We start from the raw sequence: 15808 nt of genomic DNA on the forward strand, positions 1-15808 counted from the left end.
CTAATGACCCTGGTTAAGCGGCTTCAATTAAACGACCGCTTCCACCCTGGTTGCGGTGATTATAGCTGGGAGCCCAAGGTGAAGAGAGGTGGATTAGAGGAAATTAAGAGCAGCAGCAGTGTCATGCAGGCTGTCTCTACCCCACGTGTTCGTCCCCTCATCATGGCATGTTTACTGGCCAGTGTGCAGGGCTGCCACCGCTCATTAATGTCACATCAAGGTTTGCTTTAGATGTATTATTTGCCAGTTTAGTTGTAATACATGTTTTAACGTTTTTTTTTCTCTCTTTTTTTCTTGTTTTTATTTTTATTCTTTTTTGTCAGAAACAAATCTAAAATACCAAGCTCAGAACTTAAACCTATTATGTCACAACCCGTTGCTATTTTTCCTTAAAAAATAAATAAATAAATAAATAAATAAATAAATAAACTGGTACAGCTAAAAATATTAATTTCCTATCCACCCAAAATAGCCTACTAGTTTTATGTATGAAATATTGACAAAGACTACATTTTAAGGACATTTTCTATATGCTTTTCGTTCGTTGTATTTAGTTTTGTAAATATATCATTCAGTTTCAGTTTCTGAATCACATTTACAAAAATTAGTTTTTCCAGGTGTACATATTAGTGTGGTTGCATAACAGGGAGCAAAGGGACCCAGTGCTCCGAAAATAAATACGAAACGGGTGGCAGTGTGCAAAGGTGATTGACATAACGTGAGGTTGATTTATTTATTTACATGCTCCGAAATTCGCTCCTATATTCGGACGAAAGAACGCAGCGGTGTGCAACAACCTTAAGTCCATTGAGTTCAATTGGGGAGTGCACACTCGCAATTTCCCAGAATTGCATCTTTCTACTTTCTGGCAGGCTCTATTAGGGGTGGGCGATATGGAAAAATACAATATCACGATATTTTCCCAAGCTGTTTCACGATACACGATTTTATCACAATTCTTTTTCACGTTGGTTTTTATGGTTATTTTTCAAGTTACTTGACAAAAACTAGACTCTCTGGGTTCCTTTTCGGAGGTCTAAATTGAACTTTACAAGTATGTAACTCTGACAGTATACAAATGAAACGGCTCCATTTGGTTTCATTTGTATATTGTCAGAGTTAAGTGGAGACCATGATATTTTAAAGTTTGAGAACTACTGATTTAGACCAAAATGCAGGTTTAAATTGAATTCTGCAATGAATCGCTGTATTAACGATTAAACAGGATTTTTTTACAAGGCTCCCTCAATTGTAGCACGATAATTACGAAACCTGTGAAAAGGCATATCGTGGAGACATTGTATCGTCTCAACGATAATTATTACTATATCGCTCACCCCTAGGCTATATTAGCTCAGTGGTAAAAAATGTCAGCACTGCATGAAAACGGGTTCAAATCTGTGGTGGAAGAGAAAATTCACATGCAGCTTTAACCATAAAAAACTCTGGCTGTGATGAAACTTAACAGATGTAAAGTGAATCACTAGGTACCACATCAAGCCCAGCCACTCTCATCTTTATGGTTTCAACCTTGTTTGTGATGCATTTAGAATCCAAACCCCAAAGGCTCTCTTAGTTTGTTAAATTTGTGTTTAAAGTGGTTCCAAGAATTCTTCAGAGAATTAACAGCACAGTTTATGGATTTATGCAGCGTTTGGCCTCAAGTACTGCTATTTTAAACGGCATTCCCTCTGTGTGTGTTTTACCGTGTGTAGAACTTTGCAAACATCGCAGAAAACATGAAAACTTCACAAATGCACCCGGTGTGCTCATGCAGCAACTCAGCGTGAATGCTTTTGGCAACTTGTTTGATTTGGGCTTCATGCTACTCTGGCTTGGAGGAGAGAAATGCATGCACTATGAATTTTATTAGACTGTCAAAATTGTGATGGATCTCAGCATTTTTGTTATTATTTGTCACAATATAAATATTACATGGTAGAATTAGGGGGGAACAAAACTGATGTAATGAATTGTAGAAATATTTAAAGAGCACTTTACCCATTTTCAACCTTGTCTTCGTATAATTGGTCCACAGCTCCTCACTAATGTTCATAGTAAAAGTGGCATTTATGTTTGAAAAACATAAAATGGCGTGTTGTGAGCTTGTAGGAGCTTATATGTCAGACAAATATTTTTGCTGTCGGGCATAAACCTCTTATCTCCATTTCCATCTCCACTTTCATACTTTTGTACTTTTGCTCAAGTAAATTTTGAATTCCAGACTTTTACAAACAGAGTATTATTATATTGCAGTATCGATACTTTTACTTAAGTCAAAAACTTGAGTACTTTTTAAACACAGCCCTGTCCGCCCCCTCGGTGTAACGTTCAGCTAAATCTTTTGAGATGTAATTATTGGACGGCTGGATGGCAGATAATAAGATAATGTATCATCATTATTCAGCGCTCCTTACTGTCATCATTATCTATTAGTTGTGGATTACCTTGTAAATGACTGGCATCCATTTCAGTTCATCAGGAGAAGGTTAAGTGCATCTTGACACAATGAAACAACAATGAAATTGCACATCGCCCCGTACCAAGAGCACACAAAGTCACCCAGTGTTGTTTTACCGTAATGGGCCAATGAGTGTGGGTATAATTACTTAAAGCCCGGGGGAGTTTGTGCAAAGAAAACGTAGATAAATGTGAACCTTTTTCTATTTTTACCTACACCCATAAGCAAGCATGTGTGCCTTGGCCCAAATAGCTGCTGTTTGTAATGGGGGTAATAATTCAAAACAAAATGGTTTAACACATGTTTTACCCATTTTGTTTTACAGTCTAGCACAGGGGTCTTCAAAGTTTTTTTCCAGACCAAGGACACCTTATCTGAGGAATGAAACAGGAACCCCCCACTACAGATAAGAGGCAGCAGTGGCTCAGGGGTAGAGTGGCTGGTAGAGCGGGCGGCCAGTTCGATCCCGGGCTCCCCCAGTGTTAGTGTCGAAGAGTCCTTGAGCAAGACACTGAACCCCTAGTTGATCCCGGTGAGCAGGCTGGTGCCTTGCATGGTTTCCTCCGACATCGGTGTGAATGTGTGTGTAAATGGGTGAATGTAATGCACAATCATTGTAAAGCGATTTGGATAAAAAGCACAAGTGTAGTTGCCGTGACGCGAGTCACACTTGCAAATATCTCTGTATCGTTCAGTCCTTGTCCCTATTTGAGGGGTGCTAACCATTCCCTCCTTTTCCCTTTTTTTGCCCATATATGGAGATCCCTGATGTCATCAATATTAAGCCCATATCTGGGAATGCCCATATATGGACATACTGTGTCCGTCTCATGTGGTCTATGATGTCAGACATCTATGATGTCAGTCATCTCCCATATTTCGGAGAAGACATCACAGAGATCTCCATATATGGAGCGGGCCAATACCTCTGACACCACGAACTCCAGATATGGATATAGCTCCATATATGGATATGGATATCTATCTATAAATGCGAGAAGTCTCTGCGTGTCTGTCTGTCTGTGTGTCTGTAATCCGCGTATCTCGAGAACCGTTCGTCCCACCGGCTTCAGATTCGGCACGCGCGTTCCCCGCCGCGGCATGGAGTGCAGTGCCGGGTCTCGACCCGACCCGACGCGCGGTTTTCCCGAACCGGCGCGAAACGTTCGGAATCTCCTTATGCGGGGTTGATTGTTGACATCAGGCTGTTCCGGAGGAAATCGGCGAAAGCTCTGACTCATTGTGACATCACTTCATAAAAGGCTCTGACATCACGTACGCCACATAATAATAAAGGTTTCAATAATAAATTATTAATATCAATTAAACTATACAACCTTTCTCTACAGGAAATGCAAGCACACAATTCCTGATGAAGCCGGTCGATTTGACATTATGGCGCGAGAGTGTGGCACAAAAACTGTGAGGAGTAGAGTGCCAAACTTTAGGTCACTCTTGAATAATAAAGTCAGACAAGTGCTGTACTATATAGTGTGTTTGCCCTCTTAGGGCAACCACACTAATTATGTTTCAGATTAAACCTTTTTAGATAGATTTCATTGATAGCTTCACAGACTTGTTTGACTGCACTATCATCAATGTTTGATAACACAATCTTTTCTATTAATACTGTATTTTGGATTTCCGTGTATATTCAGACATTTAACCACTTAAACCAGGGGTGTCCAAACTTTTTTCAAAGGGGGCCACATTAGAAAACACCCAAGGGCCAACTATCTCCTGACATAATGTAGCCTACTTTCGGTGGGACCATAACAAAGTGCACATACATATCGTATTTAAATGATTTTATTTAACTATCATCATCAATATTTAATTAATGCTCTTTTGTCAGGTGTCTGCTCTGAACAAAACACATAACTCAGCCTTATTTCACATTACCAAATATAACCAGACATTCAAGGGGAAAAGTACAATATAATTTCCTTTCTTTGACCTCTTCAGAATGAGACAACAGTGAACAATGCTGACAAATTATACTCTGGGAAAATATTCTTGTTTGATGGTGATGGTGGGCCGTTTATAATACAATTTAGGAATGCACCGGGCCGCACTTTGGACACCCCTGACTTAAACCCTCAATACTTAAACTTGACTGTTGGCTCTGTGCTTGGTCTGCTCTTTTTCTCCCTCTACGCCAAACCTCTTCGCCGAAAATAGCAGAATTACCAAGCTCACATTTTGTATAACTTTGTAATTTTTTGAATTATGAACATACACGGTTTCTGCCCTTGAGCAACTATAAATTGTCTCTGTTGGGTGGAAAAGCTTTTACTTTTCAGGATTCAAATTCAAAAATAGCTAAAGTAGCAGATCTACAGTACAAGCTTCAGCCCGCGCTTCGAGCTTGTGGATCTGCTACTTTTGATGCTTTTGTTTGACGCTGTAGTATGATCAAGTAGGGTGTTGATTTTACGAGAAAAAGTTAAAATAGTGAGATAAGAGGTGTCTACGATAACATTTCTCCTCTTCATACAACCACTACACATAATCACAGTGGAGAGTCACACACTTTGGCCCGTGTCGCATCCTTATCATATTTCACATTATTCCGGTCACACATTCAGTATATCTTACTCTTAAACAGAATGGATGCTACGTGAGGTAAGGTGTGACAGGGAAAACATTGTCACCTTGCTCCTATCAGATGACAGAGAATTTACCGCAGCCGTGCATAGCTATGTTTCTGTCACTTTACAGCTGTTGTACAACACAGGCCTGCCACAAGATTAGAGTCCTACTTCAATTCCTGAATCCATACAGATACCGTTGGTGCCTATTGAGATTGACACATTTCCTGGGGCAAGCTGCCCAGATCACTCATGTCACTCATACTACTGTGATTTTCCACTGTCTGCTACTAAGGGCAGTTGTGATTTGCTGCCTTGTTACTGTCTTGTATTCCAAATGGTCAATGGTAGGTAGCCTACATACTTTCAGTTAATGTTGATGCTATGTGTATGCCTATGTTTTCCTAAATGCGTGAAGACAGTAGACTGCGTCTACTGTACAAAAAATGGTGAAATATGCCGATCTCAATAGGCACCAATGGTACCAGTCAATGTATTCACTGTAATTCACATTAATTACTACTATCCTTAACATCACTGATAACTAAATCTGCACTGTGTAACTATCCCCGGATTTGAACCCGGCTCTCCTGCACAAGCGCAGCTCACATATCTTGTTTCTTTTTTCTTTTTTTCCTTTTCCTTTTAGTTTGTTTTACCACTGAGCTAACAGAGCCTGCTTGCTTGCTCTGGGTAGAAATAGAATTGTGACCTTCAGGTCAAAATGTGAATCTTGTCAAAGGTTGTGTTGAACTATAGACACAGGATCTAAATGTCTCGATAGAAAACAGTTGTATATATTATAGATTGTATTGTATTAACAATACCCTACCATACATACCATACAGGACAAAATAAAACGTGTATTCATTAAATAAATAGAGCTTTAACATGAATGATAATTTAATCATGTGATTCCTAGTATCCCCATATTCTGTGGCAAATGTTCCATGAAAATAGCAGATCTACTAGCTTTGTAGATGTTTTGGTGTAGAGGGAAATGAGAAAAAGACCAAATATAGAGCTCTAGGGGTCCAAACTAAGTATACTGTAGGGTATTAAGTCTTAAGAAGAGAATCGTGTGTGTGTGTGTGTGTGTGTGTGTGTGTGTGTGTGTGTGTGTGTGTGTGTGTGTGTGTGTGTGTGTGTGTGTGTGTGTGTGTGTGTGTGTGTGTGTGTGTGTGTGTTGCGTGCGTGCGTGCGTGCGTGCGTGCGTGCGTGCGTGCAGAGAGAGAATAGACTCCGCTGTATATCTTGGATGGCCACTTGAAGGTCCCTTGGTGCGGTATTGTGTCACTTTCAATTAAGCCGTCCTAATTGCAGATGTGCAGTCAGCCAAACACACAGCCCTAGCAGTGAGATGATACCGTTACAAAGAATGACTAATTATATGTAGAGTTAAGAAATTGCCCACTAATTCTCTGCAATCTCGCCATGGATATCATAATTCAATTTCAGAGTAGTGTATCATATACTGTATAGTTGCTGTCGGACTGAAACCCGGTATCTCCACATTTCAACTCTTTTAAGTTAATGCCCTACTTTGTCGCAAAAGACTGTCGAGCAATAGTAGCGAAACTAGCCGATCTAAAGGCTCACAACAAGGCGTTGTAGATCAGCTATTTTCGCGATTTCTGAAATGTTTTGAAAGTGACAGGGGGTTTAAGTGTGTCTGATGGTGCGTTCAAACGTGGTGCGATTACATACAAAGTGAATGCAAAAACCAAACGACGCATGACCGGGCGCGGCACGAACTATCCAAACGGGCCGGCGCAAACGCCCCAAAACGGTCACTTCGGTATCTTCGCCCCAGTTGGAAAAATCCAATGAAGCGACCTTCGCTTCCCCCCCGACTCCACCCATCGCGTCCTGACAGCCAATCAGTGTTGATGTTGTCCGGAGACAGGGAAATGTTTCGTGTGTTCTACCATGTTTTGGGACTCCCTTTTATCCAGGTGTTTCGCCTTGATTCTGATGTGACATTTTTCCTTCCAATGCTGACCAGCGCAGCGAAAGTGAAGCGATTGAAGCGACTAGAAACAAATAATATATCTCTTCAGGTTTGAATGCACCATTAGGGTTTAAAACTAATAATATATGCAACCTAACCACTTGAACCCTAGTGTCCATATTCTGAGAACTTTAACCAAAAATAGCAGATCTACAAGCTTGTAGATCAGCTATTTTTAGCAAAGAGCTTTGGTGTAGAGGGGAAAAAGAGCAGACTTCTTACAGAGAGAAAGTCAAGTTTATTAAATCTTGACGGTTCAAGTGGTTAAACATCTGAAAACACACATTGACATGAATCCAAAATACACTGATGATTGTGCTGTCAAACGATGAAACTATATGGAATCTATGATAAGGTTGTGGGGGTCCCTGCTTCATCTCTCTCTCAACTAAGGGGTCCTTGGCCTGAAAACGTTGAAGACCCCTGCATTAGAACACAGGTCCTTTTATCCATTTCCTGGGAAAAAATAACCAGCTTTTGGACATACAAGGTTTCAGCTCGGCACGGCGACGATAAAGTGGCCTAGTTGTCATGCTGTGTTATTAACGAGTGGGCATATCATTAGTGCAGTAAAACCATCAGAGGTTTAATCACGTCTGCATGCCGGCGACGCCCTACACTGATCGTATGCTTACTTAAACTGTGCGGCGCAGAGAAATGTTTGATTTAGTACCGCGTGCCACAAACACCCTAGACCTTTATTAACTTCATTTAGTGCACGTAGACACACACACACACACACACACACACACACACACACACACACACACACACACACACACACACACACACACACACACACACACACACACACACACACACAGAGTAGCGTCTTAACTTATTTTCGCTGACTGGTGGAAAACTTGTATGTTCCACATGGTTACTATTTTCAGGGTAAATAAAAAAATAAGGAAAAAAAAACTGTTGCAGTGGATTCAGTGTAGTTATTCAGTCCCAAGCTCTTGTTAATTATTTTCATTGCTTCGATATTTATATAAAACCCCCATAGACACCTAACTGTAGTTCGTTCACTTAAAAACTAGTCTAAGTTATATTAAATATAGCTGATTGCGTCGTGGTCGTTTTGTGAGCTTGTGGATTTGCTTGATTTGCTTTTTGCTTTTTGTGTGAAACTGATGAAGTAGGGCCGAGGTCTTCAACAGGGGGTCCGGGATCCCTAGGGGGTCCTCAGAGTTACTCCAGGGGGTCTGTCAAATCTTTGTGTGATCATGTTTGATCACTTGAACCCTAGCATCCCTATTCTTAGTGGAACATTAGCCAACAAATTGCAGATCTACAAGCTCACAACGCCTCGCGCTGCGAGGCGTTATGAGCTTGTAGATCTGCTATTTTTTGGCACAAAGAGGTTTGGTGTAGAGGGAAAAGAAGAGCAGACTAGTAGGTATTGACAGTTCAAGTGGTTAAATATATGAAAATACACATTAATCCAACCTACACAGATGATAGTGCTGTCAAGTCTAAACTGTTATATATATTATAATAATCCATACACATCTGCAACACAATTGTATACGATATGTAGTGGGGGTCCCTGCTTCATCTCTCTCAGAGCTAAGGGGTCATTGCCCTGAAAACGTTGAAGACCCCTGATGTAGGGAATTATTTTATGAGAAAAAGATACCGGTAAGTTGAAATAAGGAGACACCCTACAAGGTTTCTGGCTGACGGTGATGAATGAAGGTATTGTGTTGCTAGTTGGAGAATCACAGATTTTAGCTCTTAATTTCACCTGGCATCGATTTTGTTTGCAGTTATGGTGACAGGAAATGTATATTCAGCAGATTGCCTATACAGTATTAGTTACGCCATTTTGTGCCCATTTTAATCTTTTGCAGAAATCATTCTGCGTTTGAACACGCCATTTTCTCATCTCACACGGGGTGAAATGAAGTTCATCAGAATGGGAGAAGACCTTGTCGAGGAATCTGTCGGTTTCTTTCTTGAAAGCCTTCCTTTGAAGTCAGGCTGCTCTCCTCCCAACCTGCTGTTATGTTACACTACAATAACTGAGCTTCCAATGTACAGTGTGTACAGTATGTACCGTACCACTATCATCACTGTCACACAGAATACTGTGTCCAAAACAGTTACTCATAGGTTGAATATTTATTAAACCCACAGAGGGACTTTTGTCTGGCGTCCCTATTTTAAGAATTTCATTATAGGCAAACATTTAAACAAATATTTTAAATTGTGAATATTACCAGATCTACAACAGCTTGTAGGTTGGCCATTTCCACTATTTGTGATCAAAACTTAACCTCGTAATCCAGTCTCCTCCTGAAATTCTGAGCAAATGAAATGTAGCTTTCCGGAGGAGGCTGGTTTACGAGGCTAATCAAAACTTTCATTCAACGAGGTGTAAAATGATAAGAAGACAAAAACATAAACAGATTAAAATGGCATAAATACTGTAGCTGATCAATAAGCTCACACCTTAGCTGTAGCTTGACCCCACATCATACTATAATTAGTCATTCTTCATAATGTGATCATCTCACAGCGAGGGTGGTGTCTGGTTGACTGCACATCTGCAATAATTAGGGCGGCTTAATTGAATGTGACACAATTCTGCATCAAGGGACCTTGGAGTGGCTTTTCAAGAAGATATGCTGTGAGTGACGTATAATCTCTCTGTGAGAAGTGTGTGTGTGTGGGTTTTTATATTGATATTCAACAAGCGCTTGTGACTAAATACTAACTGCATCGGATCGACTGGGACCAGTTATGTTGATTTTGGGTACTAAAACTGATGGAAAATTTAGTCGACTACCTTACGAAGTAAATAAAGAAGAGGAAATGAAAACTAAGCTATCATGACTAAAGCTAGGACTAAACATACTGACATTTTTTTCAACAAATAAAATCCAAACTAAAATGTTTGGGAGGGACTAGTGGAGAATAGATCCAGTAGAACTAAGACAAGTCGTCATGTGGTTGTCACAGACCGAAAATAGCTGGGGTTTCCTGCAGTGCTTTAGGCCTGCTTTACACTGCAGTCCAATCCAGCCCAAATCCGATTTGGTTTCAAATCTGATCTTTTGGCCAGAGTTTTCACACAGCATTTGCAAGTGACACAGATCTGATCTGTGCATTCAGACAGCGTCAGCCCAAAGCTGCTCTGCGGCGACATGCATGCTTTGGTTACCGTGGTAACGACGTAGGCGTCATGGCGTTACGTCACTACGGCGACGCTGGTTGATTACGTTCTGATTACGTTCAGGAAATGCGACATAATAGACCATAGTAAACACACGTTAATATTGTTTTTCTCTCTTCTTTTCTTTACTCTTGTGTTTCGCTCTTCTCTCTCGTTTTCACTGTTTAGCTCACGTGTTTTCTCTCTTCTCTTTTGTTTTTCTCATGTGCTCAGTGCGCTGTAATCAAATAGTAAATACTCGCGCTCTGTAATGATGTAATTTACAGCCGCGCTCGGTGACGCTTGGCCAGTTTGACGTGGCTTGTATGTGACCTGCATATAACTCAATGGGGTGGATGTGGTTGCTGCTTTCAGACTGTGTCAGATGTTCTCAGATCCGATATGGATCGGATTTGAAACTACCTCTGGATGTGGTTTTTCAAAATCGGATTTCATGTGACCTGAATGTGACATGTTTGGATTTAGACTATTTTAAAAAATCGGATTCCACTTTTGAAGTGACTCAGATCTGATTCAGGCTAGATTTCAGTGGCAGTGTAAAGCCGGCCTTATTGGCCAGGCAGCCACCCGGCGAAAAATCTGTAGCACCCGGCCAAATTATGCAAAATTCCTCCAAACATGCAAAACAAACTATACTTTTGCGTTTGTGTTGTACTTTTGCGTTTGTGTTTGTTTAAGCAACTTCTACCATGTTGAGGGCAAAAATAAGAATCAATCAAAATGAAGGGAATTAATTTAATCGAATTAATGCATGAATTAATTAAAATCCCTACCACCTGGCCAAGCCTTTTCCCTGCACGAAACCCTGTTACGCATAGTGCTGCTACGCATTTAGTCGGCTAAAATCTTATGATATTTAGTCAACTAAAACTAGACTAAAAATAAAACATTTCAGGTTATTAAAATGACTAAAACTAAACTAAGAAATATATTTAAACAACATTGCTATCAAAATGAACACTGCCTGGAACACACAGGTCCTTTATTTTTTATTTATTTTTCAATTCCCTGAAAAGAGAGGGTTTTGGACATACAAGGTTTCCGGCCGACCACCAGCGGTGGCACGCAGGGACCCTCTGTACAGTTGTCCTGTTTGTGACTCGGACCACTTTGTCCTCGTTTTGTGGGCCATTCGTCACCCATTTGTCACCCTTCCCCCCCTTGGTGGCGTTTCAATGTGAAAGTGCTTAACAAACGATCCCAAAAGACTTGCTGAGCTGTTCCCCCCCCCCCCCGTACTGTCTGGCCCAGGGTCACCCAGGGCAGTGGCGGAAAGTAACAAAGTATCCTTACTTTGAGTGCTGTATTAGAACGGTTACACAGTATTGTGTATCATTATTTTATGCTTTAACTATTGAAAAATAGCAGATATACAAGCTCACAGCGCGCGCTGCGAGCTCGTAGATCTGCTATTTTTTTTTAAATCGTGAAAATTAGAATTTTGACCCTATTCTTTAAGTGTCTTTTGAATCCTTCTATGGTTTTTTGAAAAAACTATGTTTCTATGTCAGCAATCTGGCCAGCCATCGTCAAAGAAAAGGTCCTTTTCACTTAACTGGAGCTCAGTTGGTCTGTTCTTGAGAGACTACTATGTCAGTGGTTCTCAAACCTCTTCATGTGAAGGACCCCAAAAATGATATTTATTTGGCCACCGACCCCCATCTCAACATTTTTAGTTCCCAGGGACCACCCAGAAGCAACATTTTAGTTACAAATGTTCGCTTTGAAAATACATATATTCAAAGATTTGCACACATTTTTTACGACTTTTTCAAAAATAGGTCTATTTTTCACTGGTTAAAGCATTCAATAATTCTGGGTTAAGTACAATTTTGAGGTCCGTTTAATTGAGTATTTTTTTTCTCTTTCTTTTTCAATACTTCTACTCCACTTTCTTCTCAGAGGCAAATATTGCACTTTATTACTCCACTAAAATAATTTGAAAACTTTATCTACAAGTTACTTTGGATAATTTGGATTATTATTATAAAACACACATTAACCAATTATTATGTCCTATTTTATACTTCCGAAATCCGAAAACAGACGATCTGCAAGCTCACAGATATTGTCTATTTCCGTAAGATGTTTGGCAAAGATTTGGAAAGTACTATGACTAATATTTTGAGGCCAATATTCTTTTACTCAAGTCAAACCTTGAATATAGCAGGCCTTCTTTTTACTTGTAACAGAGTGCTTCTACATTGTGGTATTGCTACTTTTACTCAAGTAAAAAAAATCAACTTGTCTCTATCGGTTGGATACCTCATTATGTTTCTTTCCCGGATTGAAATTCCAAAACCACAAAAGTAGCAGATCTACAAGCTCAAAACGCGTCGCTTCAGGCCACGTTTCGAGCTTGCAGATCTACTACACATGTAGCAATGATCAAACGGGGGCATAGATTTACGAGATAAAAAAGTATGGATATAAGAGGTTTCTGCTCGACACGCAACAAAATCAGAATACTCCTTCTAGTAAGGCTGGGGTCAGAGAGGGGAGGGGGGGGGGGGAGCCTTCGGCAGGCAGCACGTTCCTGCTGACCTAGTCACTACCTGAGCGCTAATGGGTCATATTTTAACTCCCGTGGCGGTGACAAATGGCCGCGCTCTAAAAGCCCTGTCCAGGGTGCTGAAACTCAGGTGATGTATGGCGTCGGTGGCTCTGATGAATGCCCCCCATCAGTCGCCGTGTGACGCACATTCATCACCTCAAAGCCACAGCTCCGCGCCGGGGATCCATATTGGATTTTTAATGAAAGAAGAATATAATGCAATTCAATGTCAACGGGTTCACCCGTGTGCAGCCGGTTGCACGCACGCACGCACGCACGCACGCACGCACGCACACACACACACACACAGACGTACACATGTTGTTCTATTTACTCACACGCACATTCATTTGAATTACTATACAGTACTTGTAAGGACATGTTTGCAATGTTTTGCCTTTTTTTTTTACCCTAAACCCTCAATCCCTAAAGCAGAAAATAGCTGATCTACCAGCTCATAACGCATCGTAGCACGACACGTTGTGAGCTTGTAGATCTGCTATTTCCCATCTATTTTCAATCCTCAACCCTATCTTCGAAACCTGACCTATAAATTCCTAATCCTAATATGAATGTTTTTGGAATCTTATTCTTTGAGTCCATAGCAATCTATGGACTTGAAGAAGAACATTTCAAATATGAGCCATGTATTATAATATATAAGGCTCATATTTGAAACAATGCATTTCATGGAAAACTATGATGCTGTAGTATAATGTAAGATTTTTTATAATAACTGTTTCTCCGTGTTCACTGAACCGAGCTGTGCCCAGAAATAAATGTATTTCTCAGGGTTTACAAGTCCAAGAGACAAGATTGTAGAGACACCACACATTTGTTTTTTATTGAAAAAATGTATTTTCTTCATAAAATTTTACATTATAGTCCATTTTATTGTACACTAGACTAACAATTTCTCTTTTTCTGCCATTATATAAACTCTACAAGTATACTGTACCCCTAGCCTGCTCAGGACCTCTTAAAAGGCATATTATGTAACATACCCTGTGTTTTCATAACCAAACAATATATTTTTTTTTCTTTTTTTTTTTACCAATCATTTCCCTCTTTACCTGTGGTTCTCAAGCAGTGGTCCGGGGACCACCAGTGGTCCATGAGGGGGTTCCAGTTGATCCCCAGCTAAATAATAGAAAGTTGGTAACCAAACGGACCCTTATAGATCTGTAACTCTTGTACACTCCCAAGAATGAAATTATTGTTAAACATCTGCAATTACTTAATTTACCAAAAGTCTACACAAATACAGAATGCAGAATAATTGTTATTTTCATGGTCTCCTTGTTATCTCTCCACACCACTACAGCATGGAATTGTGGACACAATCTTATCCAACGATAACAAAATATTCTACGTTTTGGGTCTGAGAGGCTGAATCTCATCAAATGGTCGTCTGTGGCTCAAATGCTGAATAAATAATGGAAAACTACAGAAGTTTACCTGCAGAAACACGCTGCCATCTCACTGTGTTTTGGTTTGTTTTGGCAGACGGAGTGGGTCTTTTGGTCAACCAAAACAAAATGGGAAAGCAGTAAAACACAATGTTTCTGCAAGTAATAACCACCACACTACTGCATTGGCTGAGGACTGCTGGTATAGACCAGTGGTTCTCAACCTTTTCAGGCCGCGACCCCCAAAATAATCATATTTAAACTGGGGACCCCCCCCACCCTGGCGAGCATTACATTTTGTATAATACGGTTTTATTGTGAAAAATAGCAGATCTACATGCTCACAACACCTCACTTTGCGAGGCGCTGTGAGCATGTAGATCGGCTATTTTCACAATGTCTGCCGCTAATATTTGACAATTTGACCAATGTTTAATTTGTCATTTTAAAAAGTCCTTAAATTGTCACTTTAGAAATGTGCATATACCCTCTATACACTAAACTTTATGTTGGTTCAAGGTTGCACATTAAGTTAATCATCCAGGTCCCCCCCCAAAATAATTTGGGGACCCACCCTGGGGGTCCTGTGAAAACCACTGGCATAGAGGGGAAATGATTGGTAAAACAAGTACCGTATATTGTGTCGTTATATAAACACAGGCTAAAGTTACACACCATGCCTTTGATAATACACAGCACAGAAAGAAAGATGTCTTGTGGGACATCGGGGACGTCTTCACAAGGTGAAGCCACAACAAGGGCAAATAGAGACACTCGCACTGCACCAATGACTCTTTCCCACCTGAAGTTCTGTCACGGTTTGCTTTGTTTATGTTTACCTTATATCGTTGCTGTCGGGCAGAAACCTCTTATCTCCATACGTTTTTTTCCCCCATGTAAATTAACTTCCCTACTTGATCATACTTTACTACAGCGTCGCACAAAAGCAGCAGATGGGATGGGTTTTGATCTTGTAGATCTGCTACTTTAGCTATTTTAGAATTTGAATCCTGAAAAAGTAAACAGCTTTGGACATACGAGGTTTCCACCCGACAGAGACGATATCCAGAACCAGGGATAGCTGATCTACAAGCTCGCCACGCTTCACAGTGTGACGCTCTGCGTGCTGGTAGATCAGCTATTTTAGCAATTTGTTTTTACAACATTTGAAAGTACAAGGTCCGAGTTCCGGTTTTCCTAGAACTAACCCTCCTGAGCAGGGACCCAAATGAGATTCTGAGAACCGTATCTGGAACCCAGACAGACGTAGCATGTATTATGGAAACAAATCCTCAACCTGTGAGTTGTGTGAAATACATTTCACAGCCTGCCATGGTTCACTTAGTTCTCGTAGCCGAAAAGAGCCATTCGATACCTGTCTGTGAAAGTTTGCTGCAATGGCACAACCTCGAAATACAAAATAGTCTCTCTCACTCTCTCTCTGTCTCTTACCCGGCTATGTAAATATGTATGAATTCGTCTCCCTGCTAAGCTCCGGAACCGTTCCTCTGCAAACCCTGTCCCAAAGTCAAAAGGAGAGGGGACACTTAAATTACATTGTCCAGTTCCAGTCCGTCACTCTGTCACCGCCGTCTTAATCC

At 40.6% G+C, this 15808-nt stretch overlaps 1 protein-coding gene across 1 annotated transcript in view; it reads left to right on the forward strand.

Annotated features, from left to right (window-relative positions):
• immp2l (inner mitochondrial membrane peptidase subunit 2) overlaps nucleotides 1–15808 on the forward strand; it is a 343336-nt gene that overhangs the window by 238668 nt on the left and 88860 nt on the right. The window lies entirely within an intron of this gene.

The sequence above is a fragment of the Nannobrachium achirus genome (genome assembly GCF_963921795.1).
Source record: "Nannobrachium achirus genome assembly, chromosome: 11".
Taxonomy (NCBI): Eukaryota; Metazoa; Chordata; class Actinopteri; order Myctophiformes; family Myctophidae; genus Nannobrachium; species Nannobrachium achirus.